This window comes from Nuphar pumila, chromosome 4 (assembly GCF_984573655.1).
Source record: "Nuphar pumila chromosome 4, dmNupPumi1.hap1.1, whole genome shotgun sequence".
Taxonomy (NCBI): Eukaryota; Viridiplantae; Streptophyta; class Magnoliopsida; order Nymphaeales; family Nymphaeaceae; genus Nuphar; species Nuphar pumila.
The window spans coordinates 122590329-122604651 of record NC_143252.1 but is presented as its reverse complement, the minus strand read 5'-3'; the positions used below and the strand labels follow the sequence as shown (position 1 = coordinate 122604651).

Here is a 14323-nt window from a genome sequence, read left to right as displayed (position 1 = left end):
AATCGGCAAACTATCTCTAAATGTTTCTCTAAGATGTGGTCATTGTTTTTAACAGTCCACATGTTGGTTTGTCCACAGTTGTGAAGGAGAGAGAGGGCTTCCTTTTTCTTTAACCTGAAGAGACTCATGATTCTGCTTTCCGACTTAAGATAGTTTTCATAATCCTGTAAATAAGTTGCTTGTTATGCTTGGCCATTCTTGTTGTTTTCATGACATGGTTTTTCAAACTATAGCTCACTCTTTTATATACAAGTTCCTTATTTTTGTTTCGGGCCATAGTGGTTCAAGAACATCATCTTGTTTAACTATAGTTGTTTTCTCGTCTTAATGGATGAATCTTGAAGTGTTATAGCATATTTCATATTAGCAGGTGAGTTTTCCTGCTCAGAGAATTAAAATTAGAAACTGGATGTGTATTAAGTTGCCATAAAAGTTTACTGAGTGGCAAATTAACTTGGAGACCCATATTTTGCCTAATATTTCAAAAAATTGACCACTATTTTTTGGAGAGTTCAAGTCCTATCTTTTGAATGAAACTGGATGTGTATTAAGTTGCCATAAAAGTTTACTGAGTGGCAAATTAACTTGGAGACCCATATTTTGCCTAATATTTCAAAAAATTGACCACTGTTTTTTGGAGAGTTCAAGTCCTATCTTTTGAATGAAACTGTTAAATATAGAATTGAAGTTAATTTCGTGGCTAAGGTACATATGACGTATCTTATGCTTCATAAAAAAAGTACGAAGTGTACCTTTCAACCTAGCTTTGAAAAGGAGTGTGAGAATGAGATCCTAATTTTGAACTTTTTGGCGAAAGAATGTGTCTTAAAATGTTCTTTTAGAAAACTTGGGTTCCTATTTTCCTAATATTAATCAAAAGTTGGTTTCTCAAAAGAAACATGGTAAGCAAAACCATAATATTAGACTTGTGGATTACTAATAGACTCAACAAGCTGAGCCATGAGTATTGAGATCGAATGCATGAATCAATTATGTATCATACTAAAATAGCATGCTAGTTCAAAGACAAATGATTGTATTGTACGGGTAATTTGACTCAATTTCCTAAAAACCCTACATTTTTTATATCTCTTGATGTTCAAAATCACAAATATCTAACATCGTTAGGACCCTTTTACCCTTTGCAACTACGAATTTATGCCTTATTGCGATAAAATTGTATCGCCTGTTGGTTAGTTTTAACTCCTAGTTAAATCTAGAATTGCATATTTTTTTTATACATAAACCTAGACCTCACAAACTTGCATAAATTTATTTGCGAATTTTTGGTGAAACTGAAACTATCAAAATCGCAAATATCGTCTCTTTCACATATATGTCAATATTTTGCATAAAAATATTTGTGAAACTCTTGCTTAAACTAAAAACCACTAAAATCCTACTATTTCTCCTAAATCATACTTTTTGCATATAATTAATATTTGTGCATAAACATATTTGTGAAAATCCTATTGTTTCGTAAATAAATTGGTTATGATTTTAGTTGTTTCAGCTATTATGCGAAACAATCAAGTTGTTGCGAAACTATCGAATTTGTGTGAATCTATAGGGTTTTCACAAATATTTTTTTTTTGTGAATTTATGAATTAATGTACAAAAAAATCTGATATTAGACATTCAAATCATTTGAAAACCTATAAACAATGATGTTATATACAAAGCATTCAACAGTACTTTCAGTTTGAATATTTAAACATTCAACAGTGCTTTCAGTTTAAACATTCAATGGTGACTTTCAGCTTTATATTCAATCAATGACATTATATACAAATGAATGATAAACAAACGACTTTATAGAAAATTCATCCATATAAACATTTAAATGACATTATATATAAATCAATGAGTAATCAATGAGTAATCAATGATTTATAATGTTGATCTTCGAATATATATAAAAAAAAAATAATAATCAAATAAATTTTTACGGTTGAGGATAATGTGATTGTCGCGATGGTAGTTCCTCGATGGCCTTATTTGCATTCTTTAGAAAACCAGCTTGAGTATGTATCATATTTTCTTAAGTGTGTATCATGTTCTTCAACATGCAGATTTTTTAAAGTGCAAGAGTCAACTCTCCCTCTATCCACTTGTGGTCTTTATGTGCTTCTCTCTAACTTTCTTGTTCCCCTAAAAGGCCCTCTTTGCTGTTGAAGAATGTGCAACCTATTGGGCAGCTACAAAATCGTCATTGCATGTTCTATGGATGACAAGTTGATGTCTTTGTCGCCCTCTCATTAGTCTTCAAGTTCGAAGAGGAATACCGTGGAATAATCCTTCGTCCAATCCTTCGTGGCATGAGATAGAAATTTGCTAACTACATGAGGGTGACCGGTAGGTTGTTGAACAAACTCAAATTATCGAACGACTCGGCTGGCCATTTATCGCTCAACTTTATTCATGTTATGTATCCAAATATCCTTCCTCATGATGTCCTTCGCCCTTACAACCACATCGACATTCTCCTTCTCCTCCAACATGCCTTCATAGGGGTATCAGTTTACCTACATTTCTTTTATGGTTAGACCTATAAACATGCATTTATTAAAATATATATATATTATATATCAACAACAATACTTACGTTTGCCCTAGTCAGCCTGCAAAGCGTTACAATCAGTATGTGACATGCGAGGACCTACCAATCTTCGATCATGACCCTCGTTGTTCTATGACCGACTCCACATTGCGGTACATAGAAATTCATAGGCAATGTCACACATCTAGGGCATTTCAATGGATATGTGCTCCCATATCAAAACCTGTATAACAATGATTAATACACAATATGTATCAAAACACATAGTGCAAGTACAGGAATAACTATAAATCAAAAGTTTTAGGTATAATACTAAATACCTCCAACACCAATATTCTTGCAAAGTTTTATTTTTTTCTTCTCGTTTTCTCAAACTTGTACATAGGTGTGCAAGTGTGGTTGTTGTCCATGCGTATGGATCGATGTGATCCTGGTCTTCTAAGAGTTCAATGTATGATATATGCACTAACTTTTCATCAATATCGATGAATAAGCATAAGCTAAGGAAGTATAGCAAGAATGCTCTCATCGTCTTATTCACCCTACTATCGTCCTTCCCTTCAACATATGATAGTTTTTCATTTTTCCTCCTTGATCATGCATAATTTTTATGCACAATTTCATACATTTTCATGCATGAACATGTGCGATAATTGCTTCAAAATGCTTATTTGCGAAGGTTTTTATGGTTTTTATCAAAAATATAATTTGAGTAAACTAAGTCTTTTTGGAGTAATTTGGGAAGAATAATTAAGTTTTTAGAAATTATTTTTTAAAAGAGAGGCCTTTTTAAAAATAGTAAAAATTTATTAGAATCATTTTGAAAAATGGTCTAAAAACCTAATTAGACTAAGATAAAAAGAGTTTTTTTGAGAAAGAAAAAATATTTTTCTCTTTGTAGCCTCTCTCTACCTCTTCTTCCTTTTCTCTCCCTTGTTCTCTCTTGACCGGTTGCCTACCTCGCTCTTCTTGCTTCTTCTTCTCTTTCACTCCTTTTAAACCTCGTCATCGCCGATTTTTCTTGCCCTCATTGTCGGAGAGAGAGCGGAGTCGTTCGATTGCAACGGAAAAGACCAACTTCTTCTTCTAAACCCTTCGGTCGGAGGTAAGCCGAAAAGTAAATCTCTTCTCTCATTTTTTTGTATTTTTTAGGATCATGGCATGCATTGTTTTTATTTTTTTTTATTGCATATAGCATGATTTGAATTTTTTTTTGTCTTAATTTATTTTCAGCACATCTGGTTTTGTATATAGTTTAGTTGATTTTAATATTTTTTCAAAGTAGTCCTAGCGGTAGAAGAGTTGCTACGTGCTATTCTTTGATGGCGTGAACCACCGTGAGTTCATGATATGGTTTATTTAGCTGCTGGAGTTGCAGCCGAACACAAAAAAAGGGCACGACCACGATTTGGTCGTGATAGTGTGCTTGCAGCCAAGAATGCCGGATAGTGTGACGTATCCGATCACACCATCCGAGTGAATTAAATCAACATCATACGGCGTGTGAAGGTCATTGGTGCAGATCCAGTTCAGACCAGGCTCAGTTAATAACGGGTTGCTAAATACCCTGTTAACCGAGCATCATAAATTCTGAAAAGGGTGCATCGTCCATTATTGCTTGAAACGCTGATCATATCGGGCATGCCGAGGCCAGAACACGAGCAACTAGAGTCAGGCTGAGTCAGTTTACTTATTTTTTTGGGGGTCTGGTTGCTTCATAAGTTTATCGAGTCTTATTATATTTTGTAGGCATAGGGGTAATGAGGTCTGCATGATTTCTGTAGTGTTGCATGTGATTAAGTGGTTGGCTTTTTTGACAAGTAGCTGCATGTGTTAATGTTTTCCTTTAAATTTGCATTGTTTAGCATGAATTCTTTAGTTAAAGTTAGTTTAGTGTGTTTTGATTAATCGGTTCACGTTTTCACGGTTGATTAAGTAGTGAATTACTTCGTAACCTGTTACATGATTCATTTTCTTCATAGCTAGCTAGTTTAGCTTTCACATTTTTTTTAGAATTAGTTACTTCATGCTTAGATGTCATTCACGTTTTCTTCCTGGTAAGTAATTAGTCTAGTTTGTTCTTTTTTAGTTTGATCTTAGTTTTATAACTTATTTCTTGTTAAGTAGATTAGTTTGTTATGCTCATTTGTCTTTTAGTAGTTCATGTTAGTTACATAGTTATATTATTTTGTCTTTTTATGTTAGTTTGTTTAGTGCTTTTGTGATTTTTCTTTAAACTAACCTTTGGTTTTCTCATAGTTTTTCTTCATGTTTTTGTGTTCTATATTTTTCTTTTTACAGGAAAGTATTTCAACGTGCGGTGAGCCCCAAAATGAGCCTCTGAAGTCCCCTCAAAAGGCCCCTCAGAGCTCCTCAGAGAGCCCTAAAAAATTAGAAACAATCTCAAAAAGACTAAAAGAAAACCAAATGAAAGGAAGGGACTAAAGCTCAAGCATTGAAGACTTTTTCTTTTATTTTTACATTATGATTTCTTTTATTTAATTCATTGGGTCTATAATAAAACCATTTATTTGTTTGTTTAAGCCTTCTGCAAGGGGTCGCAATCTCATTTATTTATTTAATTATTTTTATTTTCAAGACAATAAAGAATAGCTTAGTTTTATGTGGAATACAAATTATTTTCTCGTTTCCTGAGATCGACCTGCACTCCACTACTCGTGCGAGCCAGTTTTTATTTATTCGATGTTTGGCTTTCACGTTGGTTTTATATAAAAATATTGTTTTAAAAAACTATTTCATAAAACTCACATCACTCCTCGCTTTGTTGGGGTAATAGTTGCTCTTAAGCCATGAAAACTTGATCTTATTGGTTTCGAATGTATTATCATTTGCTTGCAAATAAATATCACACAAGTGCTTGAAATTTCTCTACCATTGTCCAGTAATTGGGTCCCCATGGTACTTCAGTCTGATGATTCATGCCACGTCCTTCAACATAATAGTTATCTCAAGATCTCTAAACTGGAATATGTTGGTTGTCAAATTTTAAAACTGCACAATGACCTCTAAGAGGGGGTGATTGATGTTCCATGGTGTGATCTCCAAGAATTTATGAAAATGCATTTGATCCAACAACTTCTTCACTTTCGATGTTAGTGTTAGAAACCATTGGTGTGTTTGGTTCCAGTAGAACCAGTGCATATAGGGATGGCAGTGGGGCGGGGCGGGGGACAAGGTCTCCACCCCCGCCCCGCCTCAAGATTAGAACCTCCATCCCCGCTTTCATCCCCGGCGGGGATGGATTTTAACCTCCACCCCCGCCTTCATCCCCATTTCATGTCCTCCATCCCCGATTCAAACGGGGATGAGGCGGGGCCGGGCGGGGATGAGGCGGGGCCTGGCGGGGATGAGGCGGGGAAAAGTGGCAGGGACGGGGTGGGGCGGGGCGGGGCGGGGATCGTGGCAGGAATGGGGCGGGGCGGGGAAAAGGGTATGTCCATCCCCGAACAGGGATGGATTTTAACCTTCGTCCCCGCCTCCATCCCCATTTCACTGCCATCCCTAAGTGCATATGGGATGTTGACTCTTCTAAATCAATTAGCTAAGAATCTTGCAATCCAAATTAATTTTATTGAAATCAGTCAATTTAAATAAATTTCAATGATTGAATGTATTTCTATATGTTTCACACATGCATGAAAAAGTAATCAATTGCATTGCATTTATGTATAGTAGCAATATATATATATATATATATGAAATTAGTCAATTGCAATAAATTTCTATATGTTGTTTATATACATAACAAACTAATCAATTACATTCATTATTAGTAGCAGTATATATATTTCAATTGCATTGCATTCATGTATAGTAGCAATACACACACACACACACACACACACACACATATATATATATATATATATATATATATATATATATATATATATATATATATATATATATATATATATATATATATATATATATATATATATATATATATATATATATATATATAATCAATAAAATCAGTCAATTGCATTAAATTTTTATAAATGAACAAGATATGATGTAGAGCCTCTCGAGTACCAGAACAATCCAGATGAATTGGATCCTAATCCAACTCTCCATACCAGATTAGGGCAGCGATACTCGAGATGATTCAATCTCATTCAGGACTTTCCTTGTCCAATTGGATCCTTAAAGTAACTCATTTTCATCAATATTTATATTTTGCAGTATTGATTCTATTTTGGCAAGTTAGGAATCACATTTGATATTTCTTTTTATTTTATTTTATTTTATTTTTTTAAGGTATCGGATCCTACGAATCTGGATAGTTCTAGTACCCTGTATGATCTTTTTGTGGCACTAGAGGGTGTACGGGGTTACAAGGTAGTTTTCTTTTTTTCTTAATGATTGTCCAAGCTTTGTTGAAGCAGGGTTCAGTTTATTGAGTCGTTTGGATCTTTCCCAAGATCCAGACTGCTTGGACCCAAGTGGTGCTACTTCAAGTGGACAACCATAGACTCCATTTGAATTCCAGATTTGACTTTAAAAGTGTCATGACTGTTGAATTGTATTAAATGCTCATTTCAAAACATGCATTTTTAGTGGTCAAGGGGGGCGACAACATTGGAGAAGCCTCCCCACAAGCATTTTTAGTGGTCAAGATGGGCAACAACATTGGAGGAGCCTCTCCCCCATTATGAGACCTCTTCCTTAGGGTTTAAGAACCCTAAGTGAGGACGACCAGGGGGTTCTTATTTTGGATAAAAAAATATGGAGAAAAAGAAAATGGTGGTATAAAAGTTGCAGGACACCCATTGGTTACTGCATGCATTGGAGACCCTGAAGCTGCCGTGAAGCTCACGTGGAGCTGAATTCGTGGCCACACTTCCAGATATTTGTTTCTTGCATTGAAATCCTTTTTTTTCATGCTTGGATCGCTAGAGGTGTTGAATCCATGTTAACTTGTTGATTGACTGTTGTGTTTGCTCTTGTTTAACTAAAGTTTAGAAATAGAACATGTAACTTGTTATTCCAAGTGTTAATAGAGTTTTCATCTCTTTCTATCTCTAATTGGAGTTGGGGTAAAGGAGGAAGGAAATTTATCTTAGGTAAATGAACCCTAGAAGTGTCTTTGATTGTAGATTGAACCTTTACTAAAATTAATCAGCATAAAAAAAAACATCTCTACTTTCGGGACTAAGTAATAGTCGTGTGCGAGGGGATAAGCCCTCTGACAGAGTTCAGTAATTCGGTTTGTTCTCCTAAATGGTTGAATAGAAAATTATGAGCTTTAGCTTGTTGGAAAGCTAACATTCGACCCAACAACTTTTGTGTTAATCTTTGTTTCTGAATCGATTTTGTGACGTGTCTAAAAAGACTGACAATTTCTCTTGTTTGAATGTGATCTGAGTTACTGAAAGTCCAGTGTTTGAGTCATAACTTGTTCAATACTACTTTGTCAATATGTTTGTTGTTCTGGAAAGATAACATCTTTAGTGACAACTTTCATGTTTTAGATGATTTTTGATTCGTATGTTCGTGCCTTCAAAATTGAGCATGTTTTCTGCATGTTAAAGTCCCAAATCGTTATTTCGTTTAGTTTAACCCAGAAAATACCTCAACGTATTTTGGGCATAACTTCTTGTGGATCTACCCAAAAATTCCAATTTTTGGTTCATCAGAAAGATAAGACAACTCTGAACAAACCTATTGTCTTGAGTTTCTCCAAACTCAGTCATCTGAGAGTCTGAAAACCCTCCCATAGCCAACTGATTGTCCATCGGTTGGACACTCGATGACCTGTTTATCCTGTCTGCGAGTTCCAGACAGAACTTCCCCACTTCAAACTCTGTTCTGAACAAGTTCGACCATTCTGGATCTGTGGACATTGTATTTTTAAAACCAGTGTTTGAAAATCTTTTGTTTCCAAACAAAATCGTTTGTCCGGTTGAATTCTATGAGTTGAATAGTGACTCTTTGTTTGATCATCATTGATAACTAGTCCAGTGAATGTGTTGTATTTTGGATGGTGGATAACCAAAATCCATGTTCTTTGTCCCATTAGAAAGGTGTGACCGATCCGCAACCTTTATGTGTTAATCCCATTTATCGCTTCAAAGTGCTCCTGCCTCTAAATGAAGGCCAACTGAGTCCTACTCGGACTCTCCCTTTCTAAGTATCCATTTTCACGCATTGAGATCCATTTAGATCTCAGATTGTGAATCAGCTTTATCGTTATTATTTTGGTATCAGAGCCAGGTTGTTGGTCACATTTGTCATATTTTCTACTTTGCAGTTAGTTATGGTATTGTATAAAAAAATTAGTGTCATCTACATCATTATCATTATCTGGTTTTTTTTAGTAAACCATAACTCATGCTTGTTTTCTAGAAAATGGGTTTTGAATCATATGATTCGAACTTGTATACGTTTTTGCAAGGGTTTCAAAATCAATGGCCCACAATGTACCAAAGTTTTACCAAAAAAAAATATCCTTTTACATAAAAAGAAAAACTCAATGTAACGTTAATTCTTAGTAGACAAACCATGTCGAAGATTGAGTCAATATTATTTGCATCCAAGGTTTCTAGCTCTACAGCTTTGTACCTTCATATATATATACCCCTTCTACAGTGGTACACTCTTATCTACTCAGATCAAAGCTCCAAAGAAAAATCTAACGGTTGAATAGACCTTTGAATCATGTTTGTTCAACGTTTTGTCAGTCATTAAGTTCGATACATTATGGTAATCTCTCAAAAATCTTGCTTACAGTTAGCAAGCACATGACCTAAAACCCACCTCTTTTTAGTAGTCAGGAAAAATTTCCAATGATTTTTCTGTCCGTCAAAAGTACGGTCGGTTGACATGTGCCTCGTTTAGAGTATTTGTCGATCTAAAACCCTAGGTCTCCCTTGCATACCACAGAATAAATCCAACTTTAGCCTTGTGGCATAGGATGCACACTGCAGCTTTTGAACTCGCAATGCGCCTTCAATTTGATGACATTACGGATCATCCCCTAGCCAAATGAGCAGAGCATCATGGGCTGATTCAAAGCCCACTTTCTACCTATGGGGTTAGATCTATCAAAAACATTAAAAATTATAAAAAATTTGTTTGATAGATTTTGCATGTAATTGACCACATTATATATATATATATATATAAAAGCATGCAAAATGATCCTAAATGGGGTTATCAGTATTTTTTCACAATTTTGTTGATTTGTTAGGAACTACCACTTGGATCACTTTTGTGGTGTTTTTTCAAGCTTCAAAAAATTTACACCATTTATTATCAAACGTAAACCTACCCAACACACACAAAAAAAAAAACCCAAAAAGCTCATTTTGCATATTTGTTTCACATACACCTAATTGTAAACTGATTATATTAACGACAGACATAAACCGAAACGGCGTTAAAAATAATGCAATTCTTGAAAACGTATAGCTGCTTTTGCAATCAAAAGTCCCTTACACTTTTTAAATTGAAAATTTCGATATACACCTTATTACTTTTGAAAAAATATGTTTTAACCTTTTATTTAGCTTCAGAATAATGCTCATTCAAAGAGTAACTACTTATGTTAAAAAATTGGGTAATTTCAACAAATTGATCCTTGCACTAAGAGAACTAGTTTAAAATTGAATAAATCCGCATTCGCACCCACACACACACACACAGAGAGAGAGAGAGAGAGATGTTTATATCTTGATCATGACTGATTGGACGCACTAACTAGGAGAAACCACCATTATGATCACCTTTTTTCAGTTTTTTTTTTAATTAACCAAATCCCGTACATGCAAGCTTTACAAGATCCTCAAGAATCAACGGCACAATATACCATGATTTTAGTATTCCAAAAACTGTTTAATTGAAACCAGTGGCACGGTATACCATACGACAACTTCAGCATTCCAAAAATAGATTATTTGTGCTGAGAAAAGCATAATATAAGGTGTGACCTTTAACAGACGAGCCATACTCATCACAGCTATAAAATGTCAAATTGAGTTGATACATCTTGCATTGCACCTGTAATCTACAGCTAGTCATAGCAACCTCGACCTTAACATACACAGACAAACCTTTTCAGGGGCTTAATATTTGCTACCTTCGTGGATAAATAACCCCGCAGTAAAGAGTTGTAGCATTAAAAAAAAATAATGTATTTTGCACAAGATTTTGGGTTAGTAAAAACAGTTGCCTAGATCATCTGTTATTCCAACGTGTACAAAAGATTCTACGAGGGTTGAAAAGACATCTGTCTAACCCTGTGCATCTTTTTCCATGGGTGAACGGCTTTTTACTTCTTGGGGATCTCTTTTTCCCAGTTTTCAACCCTCTTAAAATTGTATTTTTATGTCCAAAAACTCCAATCCATGGCTACCATTTTGAACACATTAATCGGACAGATTTGGTAAAAACAACCTCACTGTGTAGGTTTCAACTAGGGGTTCCTTACCCAGGATGGTAGCAAATTTTATTTTTTTCAAAGGCAAGCTGGGGTTAAGCAGACCCATGGTAGCAAATGCTATCGCATATGACCTTCGCTTGGTGACATTAGGTAATTAAAATATGTTAAAACTGTTTATTTTTTTCTTCATATGAAAGTCATCTAGATGCATGGTTTTATAGATACAGACTCTTGGATCATCCGATTAGGATAAATAAGAAGGATCTTTTAAGGCTTGAAAATCAATGACTCAAAATTTTAGTAAAAAATATGCAGGTATAAAAAATCATATTTTTTGATCCATATTCCAAGCAAATGGATCATGCTGAATGCAACTGAATGGTTAGATTTTTAAACCTATGAAAATCTCGGTTCATACCGGTTTACATGTTTTATTAGTTTACATATTCAAGTTTTACTGATGACATTCAGGCGTCGCCCTACCAGATGATCGGGCCATTTTAACATTGCTGAAGAACATTAGCATTTTTACCTGATGTCCAATTAAGGTGCTCCACTTTCACCTCTCAATGAAAAACAAACAAGCACAGGCAAACCCACTTTTTTTATCTTTAATTTCATGGAAAAGGAGACACGGCTATTCATTACAAAGAAGGCTAACAAGATGCACATATGCAAGCTGTAAAGGATTCAGACTTGAGGACTACTGTGAGATAAAGAAGAAAATTAACTTTGCTTTACACGAAAAATCAAAGGTGCATCTCCTTCTCTTCGATTAAACCAGAGAGAGAATTCCAGGAATATTCCATTTACACCAATGAAACACACACACACACACACACACACACAGAGAGAGAGGCAGGCATGAGGCATCCTAAAAAGCAAAAGTTGATTGACAAGATCAACTTTTTTACCAGCTCCAAAAGCTAAAAACTGAAGTTTTGTCTAAATCACATCCACGCCATGCTTTCAGAACCATCAACAAAGTCTCATACTTTCAGAACCATCAACGCAGTACCAAAAAAGGAAAGGGGGGATTGCAGAAATAACTGGTTTTCAAAGGGAAGAGAAACAGGTTATCAACCACAACAGCCCCCAAAAATAGATCAACCCAGTTCCCCTTCTTTTCCGGTGCACTCCCTTTGTATCTCACACACACAAGGAAGTACGCGGTGGTAAGGAAGCAGCCCTAGCCTCTGTCCGCCAGATCATTCCACTGGCAGGCTCTATATAATGATGGAAACTCCCAGCGACTTTAAACAGAAAATCTAATGATAAATCAAATTCAATCCAGAAATGGAAGGTATATCCAAAACCAACAAACATGCATATCGAAATGTCCAACAATCTTTACACCATATGCTATAAAACACACACACAAATACTAGTCATCACGTATAGAAATACCAACATTGATTTTAACGTTCCCAAAACAAGAATCAAGAACAAGACCATTCATCCAACGCATTCACATCCATCCACAGAAAATGCTTAAATTTTGCAGATCTCCAAAACGCACAAAACTAGTTGAAGCAAGGACCAAATTGTCCATCTAATATGAAGTTCCAACAACCAAAAATAGACCCACATGCCAGGGCTACGCACTCCAAATACAACTACTCAAAGGCAATACCAACATCGTATTACATCAAGTTTGAAGTTAAACCAATACCCAAATTCACTAATTTTCTCAAACAAAACCAGTACAGATAAGAGCATACATATTAAGAGAAACAAGAGGAAAGAAAAAAAAAACAGAAACCTCAGATCTTGATGATCTTAGCAGCTTTAACCACAGGGTTCTCCCTAGCAATTGCCTCCCTCCCGGCAGCCTTGTAATCATAAGAGCAATCGTGGGTGTCCGAGTATCGGTGTCGGGCACAGAAGAGATCGCCGCAGCGGCACCGGAACCCTGTTAACCCCACCTTCCGCTGGCAGCTCGAGCACCGGAAGACGGTCGAGCTGATTTTCGCGGAGCGGTCATCAGGAGCCGATTGCGGCTTCTGGGTAGCCTTCTCCGGCGTAGAGGTCTCTACCGCCGATGTAGATGGTTGTGATGGCGTAGACAAGGAAGAATATGGTGAAGATGAGGACGAAGATGAATCTAATGATGATGATGAAGGTGTCTGCGGTGATGGTGGTAATGGTGAGGGTGATGAAGATGGTGGGGAATTGGGTTTCTTCAGGAGGGATTCACTGTAACACTTGGAGCACATGTTGAGGGTGGTAGGGCTACCAAAGAGGCCGCAATTATTGACGCAGAGGATGAGACCCTCCGGGATCTTGCAATCGGTCTCATTCTTCTCCCTTTTCCAGCTTTCCTGAGCCATAATTTCCCTTCCCTTCGACAGAAAAAAAACTCGAGATTTCCACAAGAAATTCTCCAAAAGAAACAGAAACCACAGATCTGACACAAAAAACCGCAGATCGAAAAGAAAAAGGCGGGATTTTTTCGCCTCAAATCTCCCCGAACAACGGCGAAACAACAAACCCACAAGATCAAAGGCCCTAAATCAAACACGTACAGACAACACCAACAACCAGAATTCTGAAAAACGAAAAACGTTAGTTTTGAGAAAGAAAACCTGAACGTGGTGAGAAAAAGCAGAAACAGAAACAGAAACGTAGAAGTGGGATCAATCGGAGACCCCAGAAATGAAGGACTTCGCTCTGATACCCTAAAAAGCCTAAAAATCATAAAAAACGGAGATCACCAACGTGGGGAAAACACAGAAATGAAGAAGGGATCGATTGGAAACCCCAGAAACGAAGTGATTCACTCGTAGACACGAAAAGGGTAAGCAGAGATCGACCAAAGAAGTCGGAGAAAACCCTAAAAAAGCCCAAAAACCAGAGAAGACGAAGATCACCAACGTGAAGAAAAGCAGGAACAGAAACACAGAAACGAAAATGGGATCATAGGAGACCACAGAAACGAGGGGTTTCGATCCGCCAAACCGAAAGGAGAAGAAGGGATCGATCGAAAGGGTCGGGGAGAACCCTGAAGAAAGAATCAGAGGGAGGAAGGAGGAGGAGGAACCGAGGGAGATGGCTGCAAATGCTTCGATCGGTTGCTTCAGAAACCCTAAAAAGGAGGAGAAATTTAGGGGAAAATCTCGAGAGAATTTCCTCCAGAAAAAATCAATGCCAGAACCCAAAAAAATAAAAAGGAGGAGAAAATGGACGGCCGCAGAAGGAATGAAAGGTGAGCAAGAAAGGACAGCGAAGATGGGAGGCAGGAAATTTTTATTTATTTATTAAAAAATAGTGAAAGAGGAAATTGCGTTCACAAATGCGTCAGGAAAATGAAATGCTTTCACAAAAGGGAAAACTATGTAAAATATTCATTGTTAAAGATT

General features: G+C 36.4%; 1 pseudogene across 1 annotated transcript; it reads right to left on the bottom strand.

The window, feature by feature from the left end:
- Nucleotides 1-12491: 12491 nt before the first annotated feature.
- Nucleotides 12492-14043, bottom strand: LOC149840873 (zinc finger A20 and AN1 domain-containing stress-associated protein 9 pseudogene; annotated as a pseudogene). Its single transcript, XR_016431608.1, has one exon. The product of XR_016431608.1 is annotated as a zinc finger A20 and AN1 domain-containing stress-associated protein 9 pseudogene (transcript).
- Nucleotides 14044-14323: the final 280 nt, after the last annotated feature.